Here is a 12,766-nt window from a genome sequence, read left to right as displayed (position 1 = left end):
CCTTTGGGAACTAACCTCGGTAGCAATGAAAACTAACTACATTGCACCGCAGGAAGTTCCCACAATGAAAGGTGGAATGGAATGAGAGAAAGAGAGACAAACCACGCGGGACTGCAGCTCTTGTTGTCTGGGCAAATTTTCGGTCACAGCGAAAGGCAGGCAGCGACTGGACTGGGTTGCGTCAATTACAGGTACAGGTACCAAAATCGACCCCTCCACAGTTTGTGCTTATGTAACTCACATGGTAGCACAGGCACAGTTAGAACATGATACCCCCAATGCAACATTGCAGTGCATAAACACTGGTTTTGTATCAACACATAGAGTATACCACTGTCTTTCTCTTGGTGGGCCTCCATGAATGTTAATGCTCAAGTTGTAAACTGTTTAATTCTACAAGTTATCTACCAATTTGCATTAATGCCAAAATAGCACTTGTTCCAACAATGGATCGGTCCTAAAAGCAATGTCCTATACACGCTTAGTCCAAGAAAAATACTGTTCAGACAGCTCCAGAACAGGCTAGCATCTACTCTCAATATGCAATGCAGGTAAGTGCAAAGTCTCGCACACCAGAACCTGGGCTTCTATGGGAATTCACAAGGGCACATTATCAAGCCCTTTATCACTGCTTTAGCTGCAGTTTCCTGCCTCTAAAGTGGCGATAATGTTATCTCCGTTCCTTGATAATATGGCCCTATTTGCCGTAAAATACCAGATTCCTTTTCCTTTTTTATTTTCAGCACCTGACTGCAGGGAGAAGCATTGCCGAATGTTAACAGCCAGTATGAGAGCAGGAGTATAGGGCAGGTGCAGAGTTGCTGTGGAGACGATGAAGCTTTTTTTCTGACCGGGTAGTTGCCAGAAGATTCGCCAGGGAGCTGCAACGTGAAGAGTCCACTGGTCTGGAGTCAAGGTGAGCAACTAAGATGAGGCCAAGCACCAAGGTGTGGTCTGGGCGGCTTAACCCTTTCGCTGCCAGGCATTTCCCCCTCCCCACATGTGCTAAGCCGACTTTTGGCTATTTGGGGTAGTTCGCGCTTAGGCCCCTGCAACTTTTTGTCCACATAAGGTATCAATGCCAAAATTGTGTCCTATTTTTCCAACACACTGAGGATTCTAAAGGTACCCAGGGTTTGTGGATTGCCCTAGCAGGGCCCAGCAATTAGCCGAAATACAGCTTATTTATTAATTTAATTTATTAAATTCGAAAACATTGCTGCAGAAGAAAGGGTCTGTTTTTTTCTTTGCAAACGCCATCAACAAAGGGTTTGTGGTGCTGAAATAACCATCTTCTCAGCTGTAAGGGACAGAAAGACTTTTCTTAGAAAGCCAACATTTTCTTTACAGTTTTGGCATTTTACTGGGCCGGGGGAGGGCCAGGGTGGGGAGTAGTAAACACCAGAATATTGATGAACGGAGGTAAGTAAACATTTAAATAAATAAAACAAATTTCCTTGTGCCTGCTGCATCGCGTTTTAAGATGCAGCGAGCGCAACACATTTTTAAAATTTATTTAAATGTTTACTTACCTCCGTTCATCCATATTCCGATGTTTACTACCCCCCACACTACCCCTCCCCTGCCCCGCCAGCCTCACTGCCCCACAGACCTCCCTCCACGGGCTGCTACTCGTAAAAATTACTATTCCCACTCAGGGATTGCAACAGTAGGGAAAGTGCTGGATAGCGAAGGGGTAAAAATGACTATTCCCACTTCAAAAAGTGCAACAGTAGGGAAAGTGTTGGATAGCGGAGGGGTAAAAATTACTATTCCCACTCCAGTGACTGCAACAGTAGGGAAAGTATTGGATAGCAGAGGGGTAAAATGCTCTATTCCACTCCAGTGAATGCAACAGTAAGGAAAGTGCTGGATAGCAGAGGGGTAAAAATCACTATTCCCACTCCAGTAAGTACAACAGTAGGGGAAGTGCTGGATAGCGGAAGGGTAAAAATTGTTATGTCATGTTAGTTATGTATTTATAAAGCGCACGGCTGCTCCCAGGAGTGTCCTGGCGCTGAGCAAAGAACCACATAACAATCACGGAGAAAAGATCGACATAGACAGAAATCAGAAGACAGATTAGAGTTGGAAAAGCCATATCTTGAGCCTTTTGCTAAAGGTGAGCAGATCATGAACCTGTCTGAGGTCCAAGGGAAGACAGTTCCATAGACTGGAGGCAACCACCTGGAAAGAACAAACCCTATCTGAGCAAATGAAACTTTAGGAACAGGAATCAGGAGTTGAGTGGAGCACCTCAGAGTACGGTGGGGAATGTAATGGGGGAATCTTTGTCTAAGGTAAGGAGCTCCAATCTGATTAAAGGCCTTAAAAACCAGAATCATAGCATTAAAATGAATTATTTTCTGAGCAGGAAGCCAATGCAGGGGAGATGGCCCTAGCCGCCGTATCACCTGCAAGCGAGCAATTAAGTAACTGGGAAGTCCCAGGTACAAAGAGTTGGCATAGTCCAGACACAAGGTTACCAAAGCATGGACAATGTTTTTTTTGTGAGGGACAGAAAGCAGGGGCAACATTTTCCGCGCCATTCTTGAGATCCCGAAACAAGTCCCAGCTACAGATTGGATCTGGGACTTCATAAAAAGCCTAACATCTAGTCGGACTCCAAGTTTGTTAACCGTAGTCACGGAAGAACTGGGGTAGGACAGGTTCTGTCTTTCCACCAGCTATGCCAAGTCTCACAGGGGCGGTGGCCGAAAAAGATTATCTCGGACTTGTCACAATTACATTTCATTTGATTATCTTTCAGCCAGGGGAAAACATCTGAGAGACATGCATTTATTGTATGACCATCAAATTCAGCCTCCTTCTCACAAGTGAACAAAGGCTGGGTATCGTCTGCATACAATATAATCTTAGCCCAGTGTTGTTCAGCCAGAAGTGCAATAGGGGCAAAATATAAATTAAACAGAGTAGGGCTCAAAATAGAGCCCTGTGGGACCCGGACATCCATGGGAGGAATAACGGCAGAAAAAGTGGGAGACCATATTGTTTGGAGAGGAGCAATTACATTTCCAACTCCTGTGAGTGCAACAGTAGGGAAAGTGCTGGATAGCAGAAGGATAAAAATCACTATTCCCACTCCAGTGAGTGAAACTGTAGGAAAAGTATTGGAAAGCAGAGAAATAAAAATTAGTAACAAAATAATAAAATAATCGTAAAAATAAATAAACAATATTTTTCAAATATACAATTAAATATTTTAAACATATAAAAATAACACATAAAATGTTAATAACAAAAAGCTATAAATATGATATAAAAATAATAAATACATTTCTGCATAATATTTATTTAAAAGGAGCAAATATTCACAAACAAATTATTTAAAAATAAATGTATTTATTTTATTTCCTACCGTATAACACCACACCAATAAAAAAACATCAACATTTCTATTTACATTTATTGCCATAATTTCCATAATTAATAATGATTGTAAAATATATTATTAATAAAACAAAGATAATACACATTCCTTGAGTACACATTATTTAACACTAACACATCCACAACACACACCTAAAATAAATTACCCAATTACCATAATTAATTACAAATACATTAATTTAAATTAATTAACAAATAATTAATAATTCATCGATACAAAATAAATTACTTCCCAGACTGCACAACATTTATACCTATAAACACCACAACACACACCTAAAATTATTTACACCATGACCATCATTAATTACTAATTAATTCATTTAAATTAACAAATAATTAATAATTCATCAATACAAAATTAATTACTCCCCACACTTCACACCATTCATACCTATAAACACAACAACACACACCTTAAAGTGATTACACAATTACCATAAATAATTACAAATTGATTGATTTAAATTAATTAACAACTAATCATAAAACAATTATTAATAAATTAGTTAACACATTTAACACTATAGCATCACAATTAAACAAATATTAATAAATTAATATTATTAAATACATTTTATGTAATAAATTACTTCCCACCCTACTACCCTATCAACTCACCACCCGCTACAGAACTAAAAATGCAAGATTCTATTAAAAAATGTATAAATTCTACAAACAATCAATACATTTATACAATTAAATTACTTCCCATCTTATGCCCCTATAAACACACAACCCACTACAGAACTTAAAACACAAAATTAAATTAAAAAAATTTAATATCAACTAAAATGTTAAAATATATAATAAAAATGCAAACAATTCTCATAGAAAAAAACAAATATCACTCACATCTAAAATATATACTAAAATATATTTCATTAATAATAAATCGATATTTTTAAAACTATATTTTTACAAACAATATTAAACTCTTCCATATTTTTAATCAATATTACTTACATAAATTCGACATTCTTGATCACAATGTTTTTTTAATGATATTCCTGACCCACTAAATTTTTACTACGATATTTGTGCAATTCGATATTTCTTACTCGATATTCTTTCTCTGCACCATGTCATTACTTATTTGCCAGCCTACTGGCACAGAAGTCAATATCCAAGTCCTCAGTGAAGAAGAGTGTAAAGAAACAGTATAATTTTTATCTAGCTGTCACTGTGATTTTTGTTTGAAAGAAGTGAGGCAATTCTGCCAACTTATCACCAGCCAATTTGGCCTGTGGATTGACAGTTCCGGAGCATTGTGGTTCACAAACCCCATTATGTGCACACTTTTAAAATGTAGGGTTCTTATATTGAGTTTGGCAGAGAGGATTCTCCATCTTAGGGGCATATGTAGGTAAAAATTAATTTGCGATTCTGAAATTGTGATTTTCGGGAAATTGCATTAACAGAATCGCAAATCGCGATGTAGGTAAAAAAATCGCAAAAAATTTGCGATTACCAAAAAATTGCAGAATATCATAGCGATTACTCAAATAGCGATTCCTTAATAGCGTAATCGCTATTAAGGAATCGCTATATTGGGAAACTGCAATTCAGGTGCAGAATGATGACATCACAACCATGAAGTGTGATGGCCCACGCTGCACCTGATTGCCAGCACCTGTGTCAGAATCAGAAGCTGCCTGAGAGCCTGTGAGGAGGGAGTGTGGTTTTTGCTCAGCAGTTGCAGGAAGGAGAAATGGAGTCTCAGGGGAGTGAGAAGCAGCGAGAAGAAAACCCAAGTAAAAGAAAGTAAACATTTAGGGAGAGGGAGCTTGAGGTGCTCACATAGGAAATAGTAAGGTAACAAGACATTCTATTTGGCAAAAATTCACTCTGTGTGCCAGAGGCAAGGAAAAGGAGAATCTGGAGTGAGATTCAGGAGAAAGTCAATGCATTTTGCGTAACACAATGCACAGTTGAAGACCTACGCAAGCGGTGGTATGATATTCGCCAAAGGTCAAAGGAGAGGGTGGCCACCAGATTGGCTGAGGCTAAACTGACTGGAGGTGGGACGTGAACAGCACCAGGGCCTACACCCCTGGAGGAGTTGGGGGAGGGCACCCTTATGCCTGAAACTGTGACTGGCGTGGCTGACCCGGACAGCTCCAAAAATACAGACACCAGACAAGGCAAGATGCATGCCAATATCCCCAAAACATAACCAGCCCACTCACAGCCCCAAACAACCAGCCTGAGTACAACTCCAGTACATGTCCACAAGCACACCCAGAATTGCATTATGGGATATGAAGTTTCATGCACTGATAACTGTCCCTGTAAAAACATAGCAAGAGGACATAGGGATGAATCATACTTGGAATGTGCAAAACAGACAAGTAGTAGTAATGTGATTAGATATTTGCAAACTTTAATGCATAACAAAATTTGAAACATGACACACAATTAATGTGTGCATTTAATTTTACAGCACCACCGAAAACACAGGAAACAGTGGCAGAAGGGGTGGATACACCAGCAAATGTGGACGTGTCAGGGCAGAAGGAGCAGGGCGCAGCAAGACAGATGGATCCTGCGCCAGGCAGATGGTGCAACATAGTCTCACCACTGCCACTGATGGAGGCAGAGTGCACAAATCCAGCTGAGGAGGCACAGCCAGTCCCAAGGCAACAAGCAAGGCAGCACACACCACAGTCCACTGTCCAAACTTCAAATGGTAGTGGGTCAAGATGCAGGGCATGGTCCTCCACCAGCAATCCACCTTTTGAAGAAGACACAGTGTTCTCTGGCCTTGAGAGCAGCCTGTTAAAAGCATTGCACCTGCAAGTTAAAGGCATAAGATCAATCCAGCACCAACTTGCAGCACATAACCATAACATGTCTGAGATGCGGTTCAGTGTCAATTCCATGAAAGGTGCATTGGAAGGACTCTGCAGGGAGATCAGGAGACACAGGGTAGCCAGGCGCAGGGAGAAACACTGTCTCCACACCCGGATGGACCTGCACACTAGGGCTGTGAACCACCAGTCCACCGCCTTATCCCTACTAGCCAGGAGATGTGTGAGGATGCAGCATGAAATGGCACACTGCTGCCAGGATGAGGGTAGGGGCCTGGTGCAGGTCACACATGCCATGGACCAAATGCGTTCCGTAGCCACAGGTGGGATAGGGACCCTGAGCAGCTTGAATACAGATGAACAGTCAAGCAGGACCAGCATCATTCCACCACTTCCTGCAGATAGACGCCAGAGAGGGCGCCAGGGGAGAGCAGGGGAAGACTCCAGTGAGGCCAGTGTGCAGCCTGCACGAGGAGCAATAGGGCGTGAACATAGGAGGTGAAGGGGCAGCATGTACTCATGGCAATGTGTGATGCAACACAGACCAGGTGGACTGAGTAATTCATGGCAATAATAGCACTGTGAAATAAACATGTGCAACTTTCAACATTTCAGTCACGCTGTGTGAGAGATTTACTCCTGCAGTTAAGGAATTAAATATTATACTTGAGCATCATTATTTGTCATTTTGTCCTCATTTCTCACCTAGAAGTAGTTCTGTGTGATGTCATCACGTCTCAGGTGCCCCGCACCTGCCCCGGCCCCACCTGCACATCTGCGTTGTGGAGCTGGTTCCTCCTCATCTGATGTGTCTGCATCTGTCAGATCCACTGGGGTGCCCTTCTTGGTAGCTATGTTGTGTAGCATTGCGCAGGCTACCACAATTTTGCAACACGTTTCTGGGCTGTAATGTGCACCACCCCTCTTATGGAGGCACCAGAAACGGCTTTTAAGGATTCCAAAGGTACACTCAATGGTGCAGTGTGTGGCTCTGTGGGCACTGTTGTACCTCCGCTCGGTAGAGCCTGGGACCAAAAACGCAGGTGACCCCCTTTCAAAAGCAGGTTGTTATGTGATAGGTAACTTTGATGTCTCCACAATACGTTTAGGTCCCTTCCCTGACGCGGACACTAGCCCTACCCACACAAGTGAAGTACCATTTGTATTGTGGGACTTTGGGGAAAGCTGGGCATATGGAAATTTGTGGCTCCATGCAGATTCCAGAACTTTCCATCACAGAAATTTGAGGCAAATTTGTATTTTTACAAAGTTTCTGGTTTGCAAGGGATTCTGGGTGACGGAACCTGGTGAAAGCCACACATGTCACCTGATCCTGGATTTCCCTGTTTGTCTAGGTTTTAAAAAATGTATAGGTTTTCTAGGTTTCCCTATGTCCCGGCAGAGCTAGGGTTCGAAATCCACGGCTAGGCACATTGCAAAAAAAGGGTCAGTTCTCACTAGAAGAATGTGATGTGCCCAAGTTGCGTTTTGGGATGTTTCCTGTCACGGTCACTAGGCCTACCTCCAAAAGTGAGGTACAATTGTTATTGGGAGACTTGGGGGAATGTGGGTGGGTGGAAGTTTGTGGCTTCTCACAGATTCTAGAACTTGACAACACAGAAATGTGAGGAAGTTTTTAAAAGCTTAAGGTTTGCAAGGGATTCTAGATAATAGAACCTGTGAGAGCCACAGACTTCACACCACCCTGGATTACCCAGCATGTCTAGTTTTAAAAAGTGAACAGGTTTTCTAGGTTTCCATAGGTGCCAGCTGAGCTAGAGCTCGAAATCCACAGCTAGGCACAATGCAAAAGAAGTGTGGGTTTTAACTAGTAAAATGTGAGGTGTCCGTGTTACGTTTTGGGCTGTTTTCTGTAGCGGTCACTAGGGACATCTAGCACATTTTAAGATGAAGCCCCCTTTAAGCCATCCTGTAGACAAGGTCCATAGTCTTTATATGATATCCTGTAAAAGCTGGAATGTTTTCTAGTTTTAAAAAATAGGTTAATTTAGAACATAATAAAGCATAGGGATATGAAACAACCCAATACAAATAAATAAGCAATACATTATACATAACTAAGCAATACTGGTCAAGTATGGAAGAGATGAATTGTACATGGTCTGAAAACAGGAAAAGTTGGTTGTACAAGCATAAGAAAAACAAGTGCATTACATATGAGTTTAAACATGAAACAAAATTAACAAAAAGTATACTCAATTATAATAAATGGAGATAAAAAGAAAGTCACGGTGGTTTAAGAATTTCCTGTTGGCCAGGTGTGCAAGCAGAGGAATATTGTGCACTATCATCTAAGATTTAGGTGACAGGAGACCACAAGATCTGGCACTTCAAAGCCAGAGACATGGAAGAGACGTAACTTGTGTCTAATCTATGATTGTAGCAAACCGCATACCACCAAGCCTAAAAAGATAACTTAGTAGAATCTTTCCAATTCATAGTGATTTTTGGGAAAACTGCTGCCAACAATAGATCCAAAATACGAGTGTCACATGAGACCAAGCACCAAGCTTCAGACATAATACCTAGGAAATAGTAGATAGAGAAAAAGGGATTGCAGTATGAAAAATGGAATTAACCTGAGCCCAAACCTGTATCCAAAAGCGCAACACAAAAGGGCATGTAAAATGTAAGTCAGTGATTATGATGGCAGGCAGGCTCGAGTCTGCCCGCCATCGTAGCAGTGACTGGGACCACCCGCCTGTAAGGTGGCAGTCCTGCACCACAGATTACGATACCACAGCCACCATGGCGGTCGCATCCAGCCTGTTTAACATTGCAGGAGATGCTGCTGGCGGCAGCACCCGCCGCAATACTAAACAACCACGTTGTGTATTTCCCTTCACAACGTGGCAGGCACCACCACCAAACACAAGGTGGGCCCGCAATGGGCCCCCAAAGCCAATCCCTGCCAGCCTTTGAAAGGCTGGCTTGAGCCAGCAATGTAATTTGCCAGACGGTGCCTGCTAGGCACGCCACCATTTTCAACATACAGGCCAGTCCACCAAGCAATCAGAACGATTGCCTGTGGCGGAACCGTGGCGGGCGGTGTTTGCGACCACCATGGTGCCAGATCGTTACCCTCCACCATCGTATTATGGTGGGGGGGAAATTGCTGTTCGATGGCAGAGGGCCCGCCACTGCATGACTGGCGGTGGCTGACCATCTGCTATTGTAATCAACCCCTAGGTGTTTTAAATTTGCATGTGGCAAAGAACATGCCCAACATGTGTCTGTTATAGCTGGATGTATTATGTGCAAAAGAGTAGGAGTCAAGAAAAGTCTATTATAATTTATATATGAAGAGGAGAGACTGTGTTTTGCAAGGAGGTCATCTGTGGTTTTGGTCCCGGGCTCGGCAGTCATCTAGAGAAATCTACCTATCCTAAACATTTCTAAAAACTAGAAAGCTGGGGAGTCCAGGGATCACAGCACCATGATATATGTCTTACCATCCAGCATTCCCCTTGGTCTCCCGTGTAAAACAATACCTCACTTGTGTGGGTGGGCCTAGGTCCGGCGACTGAGAAGGGCCAAAAACATAGGGATTGACGGGATAGCAATGCTAGTTTCAAGCACTTTTTTATAATATATACGTTTTTAGGCTACCTTTACATTGGGCACCCACACAAATGAGGTATCATCTTTTTTGGGAGACCAAGGGGCATGCTAGGTGGTAGGACATTTGTGCTGGTGGGGTAATCCCAAACAGAAATATAATAAAAATGTTATTTTTTTAGCTGAATTTGAGGTTTGCAGGGGATTCTGGGTGGGAAAACTTTGGGGGATCACGCAAGCCATACCTCCCTGGACTACCCCATCTGTCTAGTTTTCAAAAATTGCTAGGTTAGCTAGGTCACCCCTGATGGCTGTCGAGCCTGGGACCAAAAACGCAGGTGACATCCTTTCAAAAGCAGGTTGATAGGTAACTTTGATGTCTCCACAATACGTTTTGGTCCCTTCCCTGACGCGGACACTAGCCCTACCCACACAAGTGAAGTACCATTTGTATTGTGGGACTTTGGGGAAAGTTGGGCATATGGAAATTTGTGGCTCCATGCAGATTCCAGAACTTTCCATCACAGAAATTTGAGGCAAATTTGTATTTTTACAAAGTTTCTGGTTTGCAAGGGATTCTGGGTGACGGAACCTGGTGAAAGCCACACATGTCACCTGATCCTGGATTTCCCTGTTTGTCTAGGTTTAAAAAATATATAGGTTTGCTAGGTTTCCCTATGTCCCGGCAGAGCTAGGGATCGAAATCCACGGCTAGGCACATTGCAAAAAATGGGTCAGTTCTCACTAGAAGAATGTGATGTGCCCAAGTTGCGTTTTGGGATGTTTCCTGTCACGGGCACTAGGCCTACCTCCAAAAGTGAGGTACAATTGTTATTGGGAGACTTGGGGGAATGCTGGGTGGGTGGAACTTTGTGGCTTCTCACAGATTCTAGAACTTTACAACACAGAAATGTGAGGAAGTTTTTAAAAGCTTAAGGTTTGCAAGGGATTCTAGATAATAGAACCTGGTGAGAGCCACAGACTTCACACCACCCTGGATTACCTAGCATGTCTAGTTTTAAAAAGTGAACAGGTTTTCTAGGTTTCCATAGGTGCCAGCTGAGCTAGGGCTCAAAATCCACAGCTAGGCACAATGCAAAAGAAGTGTGGGTTTTAACTAGTAAAATGTGAGGTGTCCGTGTTACGTTTTGGGCTGTTTTCTGTAGCGGTCACTAGGCCTACAAACGCAAGTGGGGTACCATTTTTTGGGGCAGATGTTGGGGAATACGGGTGGGTGGAAGTGTGATGACCCACACAGATTCCAGAACTTTACATCACGGAAATGTGAGGAAAATGTGTTTTTGGTTTTTACAAACTGTGAGGTTTGCAAGGGATTCTGGGTAACAGAACCTGGTGAGAGCCACATAAGTCACCCCATCGTGGATTCCCCTGGGTATTTAGTATTAAAAATGTATACGTTTGCAAGGTTATTTAGTATTAAAAATGTATTCGTTTGCAAGGTTTCCCTAGGTGCTGGCAAAGCTAGGGTTCAAAATTTACAGCCAGGCACATTGCAAATAAAGGGTCAGGTTTCACTGGAAAAACGTGACGTTTTCATATTGTGTGTTGGGCTACCCAGACAAGTGAGGTACCATTTTTATCGAGTGACTTTGGTCAATGCTGGGTGGTTAGAGATTTGTGGATCCACACAGATTCTAGAACTTTCCATCACTGAAACTTGAAAATCGATTTTTTTTTTTACAAATTTGAGATTTGCAAGGGATTCTGCATATCAGAACCTGGTGAAAGCCACACAAGTCACCCCATCCTGGAATTCCCTGGGTATTTAGTATTAAAAATATATACGTTCGCAAGGTTTCCCTAGGTGCTGGCAGAGCTAAGGTCAAAATTCACAGCTAGGCACATTGCCAAAAAAGGGTCAGTTTTCACTGGTAAAACATGAGGTTTTCATGTTGTGTGTTGGGCTACCCACACAAGTGAGGTAGCATTTTTTATCGGGAGACTTAGGGGTACACAGAATAGTAGAACACGTGTTATTATCAATTGACTTTCTTTCCATTTCTGCTTTCCAAATGTAATACAATTTGTAAAAAAGAATTCACATGCTTGTATGGGTACTCACAATTTCGAAGATGTCCAAATAACCACTGCTTCTGAACTCTATATTTTCTTCCCATTTCGGAAATATATTTTTCTTCTTGGTACCTATTTTTCACTCTTTATATTTTACCAAATTAATTGTTATATATCTGGTACACAAAGAAAAAACAATGCAAGATGCAGCTCAGTTATTGGCTCTGTGTTCCTCGGGTTCTGGGTGAACCAACAAGTCCTATATTTCCCCACAACCAGAATGGTTTAGCGGATGTAATAGTATATTGCCATAAAAAATGTGGCATACGTAGACAAAGTTATAGTTGAAAACGTTGGCACAAATGGCTGTTTTTTTTAAACTCGATTTTATTATCTTTATTTTTTAACTGTTAGTTTCTATTAAAAATATCCTTGAAGGATCTACACAAATGACCTCTTGCTGAATTCAGAATGTTTTCTACTTCTCAGAAATATATAGCTTCCCGGCATCCATTATTCCTTTCACGCCGATTTCTACCTCCAACCAAGGAGGTGGACAGCACAAAAAACAGCAAAAATAGGCCATGCCCCAGTAAAATGTCAAAATTGTGTAGAAAATGTTGGTTTTCTGACAAAAGTACGCCTGTCTCCGGAAGCTGAGAAGATGGTGGTTGCAGCACCATAAACCCTTTGTTGATACCATTTGCAGGAAAAAAACAAACTCTTTCTTCCACAGCACTTTTATCCCATTTGAAAAAACAAAAAAATGTAGTTGTACTTTGCCTAATTTCTGGGTCTCCTCCAGGGGAATCCACAAATCATGGGTACCATTAGAATCCTGAAGATGTTGCAAGAAAAGAACGCACATTTAGCATGGATACCTTTTGTGGACGAACGGGTACAGGGGCCTAAGCGCTAACTAACCCAAATAG

The sequence above is a fragment of the Lissotriton vulgaris genome, unplaced genomic scaffold (genome assembly GCF_964263255.1).
Source record: "Lissotriton vulgaris unplaced genomic scaffold, aLisVul1.2 SCAFFOLD_235, whole genome shotgun sequence".
NCBI classification, from domain to species: domain Eukaryota; kingdom Metazoa; phylum Chordata; class Amphibia; order Caudata; family Salamandridae; genus Lissotriton; species Lissotriton vulgaris.
Note: the sequence above shows the minus strand (reverse complement) of the source record.